The sequence below is a fragment of the Sus scrofa genome, chromosome 12, assembly GCF_054392235.1.
Source record: "Sus scrofa isolate SSC_HxYL_T2T_F1_AM1 chromosome 12, Sscrofa_HxYL_maternal_Yorkshire_Landrace_v2.0, whole genome shotgun sequence".
NCBI classification, from domain to species: domain Eukaryota; kingdom Metazoa; phylum Chordata; class Mammalia; order Artiodactyla; family Suidae; genus Sus; species Sus scrofa.
The window spans coordinates 3197989-3209386 of NC_139394.1; positions in this window are offsets into that span (position 1 = coordinate 3197989).

Sequence of the window (11398 nt, forward strand, 5' to 3'; positions counted from 1 at the left end):
ACTCAAAGACAGTTCTCGTTCAGGTATAAATATGGACAAGTGTTAAAGACTGGTCTACTGGTTAATGAGCAGCCGACCCAGACAGATGTCAAAGCCGGCTCACAGGAGAATCCAAAAGGAGAGCCGTCAGTAGACGGAACATTGAAATGAGCAGTGTCAATAGAGGCTGGATGAGTTTTCCGCGGGGAGGGAAGGTGAGTGGGATCACGGAACCTCTGGACAGAGGCACTTCTTTCCCACGGTGTAAAAAGACCATAAAAAGCTAGAATCAGATTAAGAGGCACAAACTACTCTGTATGGAATAAATAAGCTACAAGGTTACATTGTAGGACAGAGGGGATGGAGCCAATATTTCATAATAACTATAAATGGAGTATAACCTTTACAAATTGTGAAGTACTAGGCTGTACACCTGAAACTTAAAAACATACTATACATCTACTGTACTTCTATTTTAAAAAAATAAAAAAAGCTTTGAATCAGATAGCAGAGATGTGCAGTAGGTAGACAATGCATAGTTTCCACTGAAGACAATTTTTTTCCAAACCCCCAAACCTTCAGGGCCTCCAAGCACGCGGGGCCTGGAGGTATCTCAGAGATAGCACCTCTGCAGCATCTGGGGCGCAGAGGGGTTCCCAGCAAGTGGGAAAGGGCCTGGGAATCTGGACTCAAGGCTGGGGCCCACAGGGCAGAGGTGGGGCCAACCTGAGCCTCTCCCCAGCCAGCGCCCAACGCTCTTTGTGCTGCTGGGAGTGTCCTGCTGCCCAAGCCGAGTTGAGTGGGCCTCTTTATTATCGCTGCAGACTTTGAACTTGATGAGGCCCCAAGCTTCCATAAACCCTGACAGTGGGGAAGATGAGTAGGCTGTGGATCGGGGCTCTGCTGCAGGGAGGACGGCCCCTGGGGGCAGGAGACAGGGAGGGCGCTGACTGCAAAACCCTGGCAAGTCTGCTGTGAGCAGCGGGAACAGGGACACGAGCCCCCTCCAGCTGTGCTCAAGTGATCGCAGAAGATGTGGAGCCTGTATTTGGTCTGCATTTAACCAGTGTTCCCCAGCGCTTACCTGCAGTTTAGCAGTAAAAATAAACTTTTCATCCTCAGAACTAAAACATAGTTCTTAGAGATTCTTTAAACAGCCCTGGGGAATACTCGGTCTCGAGGGGGGAAAAAATAGTCCAGGCCTTCCCTGCTCCTCTCGGCAACACAGGCCTCTGGTCTGGGAGGCAGGGAAGAGTGGAGTCCCCTCTGCCTTGGCCCCTGTTTTGCCGCCTGTCCTGCAGGCCCCTGTGGCTCCTGATCTCAAGATCCTTGTCCTGGATCAGGATGAGCCTGGAGGTCCCCATGTTTGCCTTAAGCTCACACTGGTCCCTGCTGGGGCTCTAGTCCCACCCCCGCAAGCCTGGCTAGGCCCCCTAAAACCCTCACCTTATAGGGTTTCCAGATAAGTGCCAGACACTCAATTACATTTGATAAACAACAAATGGAAACAGGACATGCTTATACTAAACAATTATTTCTCACTTATCTGAAACTCAAAATGAACAAGGATTCTGAGTTTGCTAACCCTGGCAGCCCTTCCTGTGGGTCTACACTGCAGCCTTGCTGCAAAGCCTTCTCGCCCTGCCATGGGGCCTGAACGACACCACCTGGCTCTGTCCACACCAGCACAGGAAGCCAGGTTGGCTGCGGGCAGCCTCGTGTTTCCTGCACTGGTCGCCACATCTGCCCCTCAGCCTGACCAGGGGAGACCCGGGCTCCCATACACCTGCTTTCCTTCCTCCACATCTTCCTCGCGGCCTCCCACAGTGTCCCAGGGCCGGAAGCTAGAACCAGGTGAGTGGGCATCACCGCACCGCCCCCAGGCTTGGTTGTTCATAGGCTAAAGGGTGTGGCAGCAACTAACTGTCCCCAATATCCCTTCCTCCCCCTGTACTTTAGGAAGAGATGCCCCACGTTTGAGCTGGCTGCCCAGGCACCTGCCCAGATGAGGACAACCTGCCCCCCGCAGCCCTGGCAGCTTAGAGGGGCTTGGCGGGCACGTTCAAGTTTCCAGATGAGAATGGAAGTCACACTTGCAATTCTGGCTGTACCTGCAAGACAAAGGAGCATGCCCTCTGCTTTTTCTTCCCTGCTTGCTGTTGGCAGCCAGGTGGTTGGGAGATGTGATGGTAGGAACTGCAGCAGCCACCTGAGACTGTGAGGTGGAAGCAGCATGGAGGGCACAGAGCAGCCAGGGAGGAGGGGCCTGGGTCCCAGGTGGCATGAGCCACAGTACTGCCCTGGACTGCTTGTGTCTGGACTCCTACGTAAGGAAAATAAACTTCAGTCTGATTTAAGCCAATACTATTTTGTTATTTATTACAGTAGCTGAATCTAACTATGACAGGGGGAGAATGCAGGAATTTAGGAAAACCTCTCAAAATAATAGTCTGTCTTGCAAGGCTGTTAACCTTTTTTGGCAAAATTTTATCAGCTAATTCTTTCTCAGTGCATTCCCTCTGCAATAAATCCCACTTTCCCTTCACTCAGAGAGCTGGAATGGGAACAAAAAAATCACATTAAAGACTTTTGGGAGTTCCTGTCGTGGTGCAGCGGAAACACATCCGACTAGGAACTATGAGGTCTCGGGTTCGATCAGTGGGTTGAGGATCTGGTGTTTCGGTGAACTGTGGTGTAGGTCGCAGACGCGGCTCGGGCTGGCGTTGGCATGGCTGTGGCGTAGGCCGGCGGCTGCAGCTCCGAATAGACCCCTAGCCTGGGAACCTCCGTATGCCGCAGGTGTGGCCCTAAGAAAAAGCCAAAAGAAAAAAAAAAAAAGACTTTTGAACTAGCGCTCTGTGTGGGCAGCACCCAAAGTGGCTGTTCTCTTGTTCTCCGTAGGTCCCCGGCTTGACCAGCGTCTGCTTCCCCTACAACCTACACACCTCCTACCGACCTGCCCTGGGCCCAGCTAGAGATTGTTCTAGCTTTAGGTCAGAACACCTCCACCTCCCTGGCTGATCCAAGGGGCCCTGGTAACCCGTGAGCCCACCTGATGGCAATTCCCCCTTAACTGGGAACCTCCCCCTCCCCCTCCCCCGGGGCCAAGATGCCCGCCACACCCTGCGCCCATGTGCCCCACTAGGTGGGTGTTCCTCCAGGACCTTGCTGCCAAGGGTACGTCCCCCCCCCCGCCCCCACCATCCATTAAACCACTGCTGTCTCTCTCTGACCCCCGGCTGTCTCCTGGGTCTCGCAGCTGGGCAGGCACGGGGCTGGCAGCCCCATGCTCCCTCGCGTCGTGTCATTCTCCCCTCGCAGAGACGGTCGTGGCAAACCTGGGGCCCCAGCCCCGCCGCTCCCTGTGCGCTCATAATTGCGCGTGTTACATTCATTCCCTCCTCTTACAAGTGGAAAGTTCTGCGCATGAGACCGATGTTGCCTTTAATCCCACCCCGTCCTCCAGGGGGCCTTACTGTTCCACCAATTCCAGTTTGACCTGCCTCCTTCCAGGTATCTTAAGATACTTGACACACCTATGCGTGTCTGGGACGATTTGACCTTGCGGTTTATAAAAGTGGTATCGTATGGTGCGCGTGCTTCCGAATCTTGCTCTTTTGGAAGTCAAGCTCGTTGCTTTCACTGGCTCTAGCGCGTTGGTGTCGACTGTCAGGCCACATGCCGTCCCTTTGACACATCATCTACTTGCGTGTCTGCCCATCGGTGGGCATTTAACTTTTTAATTCATTATTATTATTACTGTTATTTTGCTTTTTAGGGAGGGCCACACCCATAACATATGGAGGTTCCCAGGCTAGGGGTGGAATCAGAGCTGCAGCTGCCGGCCTATACCATAGCTCAGGTAACACCAGATCCTAAACCCACTTAGCGGGGCTTGGGATCAAACCTGCCTCCTCATGGATACTAGTCGGGTTCATTACCACTGAGCCGCAGCAGGAACTCCACATGGGCATTTGAATGGAGAACCTTCATTTGCTAATTTTTTTTGGCGGACTTGGGGGGGGTGGAATCTTTTTAGGGCCACACCCTCAGCATGTGGAGGTTCCCAGGCTAGGGGTCCAATCAGAGCTGCAACTGCCAGGCTACACCACAGCCACAGCAACATGGGATCCGAGCCGCATCTTCCACCTACACCACAGCTCATGGCAACGCCAGGTCCTTACCCACTGAGTGAGGCCAGGGATTGAACCAGTGTCCTCATGGATACTAGGCGGGTTTCTTACCACTGAGCCCCCACAGGAACTAGGTTTGCTATTATTTTTTAAATTTTTAAAAGTTAGCTTAGAGTTGATTTATAATGTTGTGTCAATTTCTGCTATACAGCAAAGTGACCCAGTCAGACACACACACACACACACACACATACACACACACACGTATGTATATACAGTCTTTTTCTCGTACTGTATTCTACCATGGTCTAGCCCAAAAGACTGGATATAGGTCCCTGTGCTGTATGGAAGGACCTCATAGCTTATCCATTCTCAATGTAATAGTTTGTATCAACTAACCCCAAACTCCCAGTTGGCCCCACTCCCTGCCCTGCACCCCATTTGCTATTATTTTTTCTTTTTTTAAATTTTTATTATTTTTAAATTTTTTTATTTTTATTTTTATTTTTATTTTTTTGTCTTTTTGCCATTTTTTGGGCTGCCACTGAGGCACATGGAGGTTCCCAGGCTAGGGATTTAATTGGAGCTGTAGCCACCAGCCTACGCCAGAACCACAGCAACGCAGGATCCGAGCCGCGTCTGCGACCTACACCACAGCTCACGGCAACGCTGGATCCTTCACCCACTGAGCAAGGCCAGGGATCGAACCCACAACCTCATGGTTCCTAGTCGGATTTGTTAACCACTGAGCCACAACGGGAACTCCTGCTATTATTTTTTTAATGTTAAAATGAACATCTTTGTATGGACAATTTGGGGCATACGTCTGCTTTTTTCTTTTTCAGATGAAACAGGATTAGAGTTGCTGCGAGCAAACAGCACGTGGGTTTTCGGTTTCAAGTCAACAACCACCTGCTACCCTCCCCATCGAGGGGTAAGTACAGGTCCCCACAGGACCTCTCAAACACTGATACCCTTGCACTCTAAGATTTTTGCTTCCCTGCCGGGTGCTCGTAACTACCTCGCTGCTATTTTAAGCCGAAGTTGCAGCTTCTAGCGTCGGTCGGCCATTCGGAAAAGGGTTTTGGTCTGTGTCCCTCCGGACAAAGAAACGGGTGTTTGCCCAGGTCCACGGTGGTGGTGTCTTTTCGTCCTGCTGTGTCGTTCTCGGTACTAATATTCGGCCTCTTATGTACGCAAATGGAACAAATACATGCTGCTTAGCTTGAATTCTTTCCAGCTATGTTGTACTGCAGGGCCTTAGATTTCCATATGGTCAAATTATCGATACTGTCCCCAGTGGCTTTGCTGGTTTCTGCTGATTGGGAGGCTGCCCCGACTGTAAGGTCAGGGAGAGCCTCTCCTGCATTTTCAGTTAATAATTGGCAACTTTTGTTTTTTCTGTCGAAAACTTCCAGCTGCCTTATGAGGGCAGGCCTTTAATATTTCATCTTCCTTGTTGGTGACTGACCTGTTCAGATTTTTCTCTTTCTTCCTGGGCCAGTTTTATGCTAATAAGTGTTTTCTTGCACAAGCGTCCGTCTCATCGAGGTTTTTCAAATGTGGAATCTTAAGTTGTTTCTGATCATATTTCTTCATCTCTTGGTGATACCTTCTCTTTAATTTCGATGTTGTTTATTTGTGTCTTCTTTCTGTTTTTCCTTTTTTTGAAGGACCGTCTGTCTATTTTGTCAGGGCTTTCACTGCACAAGCTCTTCATTTTGTTCCCTTTCTGTGTTTGGTTTCCCTTTCACTCATCTCCGCTTTTATTTTCTTTCCTGGTATTTTCTTTGGATTTATCTTGTTGTTTTTTCTGGTTTCAAAAGTGGACAGTGTGGTTCGCTTATTTTTAAATCGTTCTTGTTTTCATATGAATGCAGCCGGGGGAACGTGTTTCCCTCTGAGGACGACTCCCTGTATCCCACAGGTTGATATGCGGCCGCTGTCACTTTCAGTACCTTATAAATGCTTTGTAATTTCTGTGAGGCCCTTGCTAACTCAGCCAAAACAGTTCTTAATTTTGCAGTGCTCCTTTCTGGAAAATGAAGCGCCCATCCATGCCTGAGTCTGTTGTGGGCCCTTTGATTCTGTGATTTATAAAAAGAGATGCATATTTGGGCTTTATTCCTGACACAGAACTCCCTAAAACCCTTGGAGTTGCCTAAGTGATAAGAGCCATAAAGATGTCAATTATCTAGGAGTTCCCGTTGTGGCGCAGTGGTTAATGGATCCGACTAGGAACCATGAGGTTGCGGGTTCGATCCCTGGCCTTGCTCAGTGGGTTAAGGATCTGGTGTTGTCATTGAGCTGTGGTGTAAGTCGCAGACGTGGCTCAGACCCCGTGTTGCTGTGGCTGTGGTTTAGGCCGGCAGCTGTAGCTCCGACTAGACCCCTAGCCTGGGAACCTCCATGTGCCGCGGGAGCGGCCCTAGAAAAGGCAAAAAGAGCCAAAAAAAAAAAAAAGCCTGTTATCTATAAGAAGCCCGTTTCAATCACACCAGAGTTCACGTTGATGAGGTCACTTTTGGAGAGCCCCTGAGGATGGAGGCTGGTCGCTAGGGAACCAACCTTGACCGGAGGGTTGGCCCTTGCCGTAGGCACACCCCAACCCAGGGGAAGGGACGGGGACCGGACACTGGATTAATCGCCAGTCAGTGTAATAAGGCCTCCTTGAAAATCCCTGTACTATGTAGCACTCGGAGAGTCTCTGACTTGGTGGGCCTGTGGAGGTGCTGGGCGGGAAGCCCCCAGCCCGTTCCCACATTCTGTACCCTGCACCCCACCTCCGTCTGGCTGTCCCGGAGCTATAACCTTTATGGTGACAGATCTCGTGTCTTTCCAATCCTTCCTTGGCCTCTGCTTCTCAGAGGGCAGGAACCAACATGCTGTCTGAAGGTTGAGATTTCCTGTTTTCTTAACAGGACTTCCTAGTTCTCCACGTGGAGGTCCTTACACATGTGCTGTCAGATTTACTCCGAGGTCGATGATGTGGTGTCAGTGGCGTCTTTGATGGGTTAGACGTGGCTGCAGATTCTTCTCTCCTCCCACCAAAAGCTAGTGTCCTTGACCCGTCCCTTCTCTCGGCTGACCTGTGAGTGTGGCCAGAGGGGCTGTGGTGTGACGTTGAGCCTGGGTCCCGGGAGGGTTTCTCCTCTCGCCTCCGTACAGACTGTCCTCTCCCTGTCCGTCCCTTCTCTTGTCTGCCTGGGCGTCTTTCTGGATCTCTGCCTCTCGTGTATCCTTTGGTTTCCTGGCTCCCGTCTTCGGCCCCACACAATAAGCCGCTGTGCCCGTCTGCCGTGTGCGGCCTTGTGCATCCCACTCGCTTTCTCTTCCACTTCTGGAGCTTCCGTTGAGCTCTTTCTTATTCTCCCGAGTTTCACATTCTTCCCCCCGATTCTCGTCCTTCCTCTCCAACTGCAGCGAGCGCAGTTAGTTTGATTTTTGAGGGTGATCACTCAGCTGTGATATCCCCCCCCCCAGCCCCCGTGGGAAGCACTGAATAGATACCCACTGGACGATTGTCGTAGGTGGAGGCTCTCACACAGCCAGCTTAGTGGCTCGCTCCACGGAACAGCTGGGACATTCGCCTGTCTTTAGGCAGGGATGTTTTAACCTGTCTAGAGTGTGCGGACTTCTAATCTCACTTGTAAAACATCTCTAAAGTGGAAATTTCTCGTCCTTGCCTGGCTGTTACCTAACTCGAAAAACGCTCTGCTGCATCGTGCCCCCGGGGGAGCTGGGTACAAGGGCCGGTTGATGTGGGGGCATCTGAGGCCACAACGCCTTTCCAGTCCCTCCTCCAGCTGTGTGGGGACATCAGAGAGGAAGGCAGGCTCCTCAATTAGCTGCGCCTCCTGGCACGCTTCCCCTGGCACCTGAGGCGGCCTCCTGCCTCTGCATAATCTCATCCACCCGTTGAGTCCAAGATGCTTGTTCAGTGATGCTCTTGGAAGAACTTACCCTGACACACCCATCTCGCCTCCCCGGGCCCCGGACCCCGGACCCCAGACCCCAGGCTCTGTCAAGTGCAGAGTAAGGACAGTGGCGCTGCAGGGCTTCCCACCTCGACAGAGAGGGGCGAGGCGTTCGGGTGTGTGTCTGGGTATGTGCGTGTGTGTGCGTTTTGTTTGTTTTTCATAACGACTTTATTGAGATATAATTTATATGTCATTCAACTCACCCACTTAAAAGGGTGCAATTCTGTTGTTTTTAGTCTGTCCACAGAGTTACACAACCACCACGACTAGCGAAGTCAGAACACTCGCATCGCTCCAAAGAGAAATCTCACATTTGTTACCAATCACTCCCCATTCCCCACCCTTCAGCCCCTGGAAACCTCTTTCTGTCTCGGGGGATTTGCCGATCCTGGACGTTTCACATCAGTGGAATCACACAGCATGTGGTCCTTCCTGAGCGGCTTCTTTCACGGAACAGAATGTTCCCGAGCTTCATGGTGTAGCCTGTTCCGGGCTTCGTTCCTCTTTGTCGCTGAATACCCGTCTGTTGTATGGAGATGCCACCTTTTGCTTAACCATTCAGCAGCTGATGGACATTTGCGTTGTTTCCACTTTGGTGTTTATTGTGAATCCCGCAGCTATGAACCTCCGTCCACGAGCTTTTGTGTAGACCTGTATCTTCACTGCTCTGGGGTACATGCCTAGAAGTGGAACTGCCGAGCTACCCAGAGCTCTATGCGTTAACATTTTGTGGACGCGCCAGACAATTTCCCAAAGCGTCCGTACCATTTTGCCTTCCTGCCAGCAGTGCGTGGGGGCTCCAGTCTCTGCACGTTCCTGCCTGCTCCTGTCATTTTCATTTCAGACATCCTATTGGTTGTGAAGTCGTAACTCACTGTGGTTTTTTTGGTTGGTTGGTTGGTTGGCTGGTCAATGTTTTTGGCTGTGCCGGTGGCAGGCGGAAGTTCTCAGGCCAGGGATCAAACCTGAGCCACAGCAGTGACAACGCCGGATCCTTAACCCCCTGCGCCACCAGGGAACTCCCTATCTGTGGCTTTCACTTGCATTTCCCTGGAAACCAGTGAGGTCCAGCATCTTTTCCCGTGTTTATTGGAGAAACGTTTATTGGGACCCTTTGCATGTTTTTATCTGGGTTGTCTTTTTATTACTGGGTTGTAAGAGTTTGTTATATATTCTGGACACACATCCCTTATCAGATTTACAATTTGCAAATGCTTTCTTCCGTTCTGCATTGTTTTTTTTCACTTTCTTAAACGCGTCCTTTGACGCACAGAATTTTACCTTTCGGGGATGTCCGGTGTGTCTGTTTTTCCTGGTGTTCCCTGTGGCTCTGGTGTCATCGGTGGGAAATGATCGCTGGTACAAGGTCATGACGACTCACGTCTAGGCTTTGATTTCTACGGACGTTATCCTTTTAGCTCTTCTGTTTAGGTCTTAGATCCATTTTGAGTGACTGTGTGTGATGGTGGGAGGTAGAGAAACTCCTCTTTTGAATGGGGGCATCTTGCTTTATTTACTCTGCTTTATTTACTTCTGGTTTTTCTCGTGATTCAGGCCAGAAAGTCTCATTTTTTTCCCAGCCTCATGACCGCGACCCAAATAAAACGAGTTTGCCTTCATGCCATTGTGTCCCCAGTGACCCGCACTGATGATCACCCTTGAGCGCACATGTACACACACACACACACACACACACACACACACACACACACACACACACACACACACACACACACACACGCCCCGAAACCCCTGGGATTGGGAGTGCCTTTCTCGCTGCTTCCGCCCTGGCCACAGGCTCCTAAAGCCCTAACATGAGCAACTCTTTCCTTTGGCTGAGTCATCGGCCGCGTCTGGGGCCCTTCGCTAAAACACGGATATTTGTATTGCCTCTGAGTTTACCGGCTCTTTTCCAGGGGTGGGCTCTTTTCGCAGCTGGAGTCAGGATGTAAGCAAAGGAGCCTATGCACAGTGGGCTGCTTGGGGAGGGGGCAGGGTCGCAGATAACGGGGTGCCACGCGTGTGCATCTTCTGAGAAGGCTAGCATCCACGTCACATTGCAGTGACAGGCCCAGAAAAGTCCTCTAGGAGGCAAGTACCGTAGCTTATTTGTCATTATGCCCCTGGTGCCTGGCACACAGGTTGGCACAAAGCAGGAGCAGGGGACATGTTCGGAGAAAGAATGACCGGAGTGGAGATGCCAGCGGGAAGGTGGAAGACTGGGGGTAGGGGGCCTGGGTGTGGAGTGAGCGTGAAGACTGAGGGCCATCGAAGGGGGCACAGGGTGGACTGCAGAGCAAGGCCGCCTCCTCTCACGCGTTGGCTTGGGGGCCGGGTGGCGGGGGGCAGGTGTTACACGTGGCACGTGACTGCCCCTGGAGCGAGGGCAGGCTGTGGGCACCTGTACAAAGCTGATTGGTTCTTACCACGTGCCTCTGGGAAATGCACTCGGCCCCTGCTCCCAGCTGCATCCTCTGCCCAGTGGCCTCTGCTCTGACGAGAGAGCAGGATTGCAGTGCCCGCCCACTCTGGCCTGGCCACAGCCCAAGGCTGAGCTCAACTGCACTGGCTCACTCTAGAACCAGGCCAAGGAAGGGCAGCAGCTGTTTGGCAGCCCGCTGGCACCAGCAGAACCAAGGCAGCTTCTGCACCGCCCACTGGCACTCCTCTAAGGGCCCTGGCCACTAACCCAGTTGGCAAATGATGGAGAGAAGAAGAAACATCTGCTCTTCATGCTCAGGCATAAAAGGGGCTGTTGGTGGAGGGGTTCAGACCTGCAGGTTTGTGCCAGTGGGTTGAACTGTGTCCTTTCAAAGGACATGTTCAAGTCCTGACCCTGATGCCTGTGGAGGTGACCTTACCTGGAAATAGGGTCTTTGCAGATGTAAGGAAGCCAAGGCTCTCGAGGGGAGAGTGCCCTGGGTTTGGGGTGGGCCCCGATTCCAGGGACGGGAGAGAAGGGAGGGGATCTGAGAGACTCAGGAACGAAGGCCACATGAGGACAGGGGTGGGGGCTGGAGTGATGCGCCACCAGCCCGGGGACACCCCCTGGGTCCCCTGGCGGCTGGGAGAAGCAATACAGCCCCTCCCCTACAGGGCACCTAGCAGGGTGGTCCAGCTGAGCCGTGAAACGCGTTCCTGTGAGGAATGCAGCTGCTCGGGGCCAGCCAGTGCCCGCTGGGTTCTGATGTCCCCAGGTACAAGCTGAGGGCCCCCGGGGCTCCAACAGACAGGAGGCAGGGTCCCGGGGGGAGAGGACAGAAAGGACGAGGATTTGGTTCAAAGACCAGACTGATGAGGCCACCG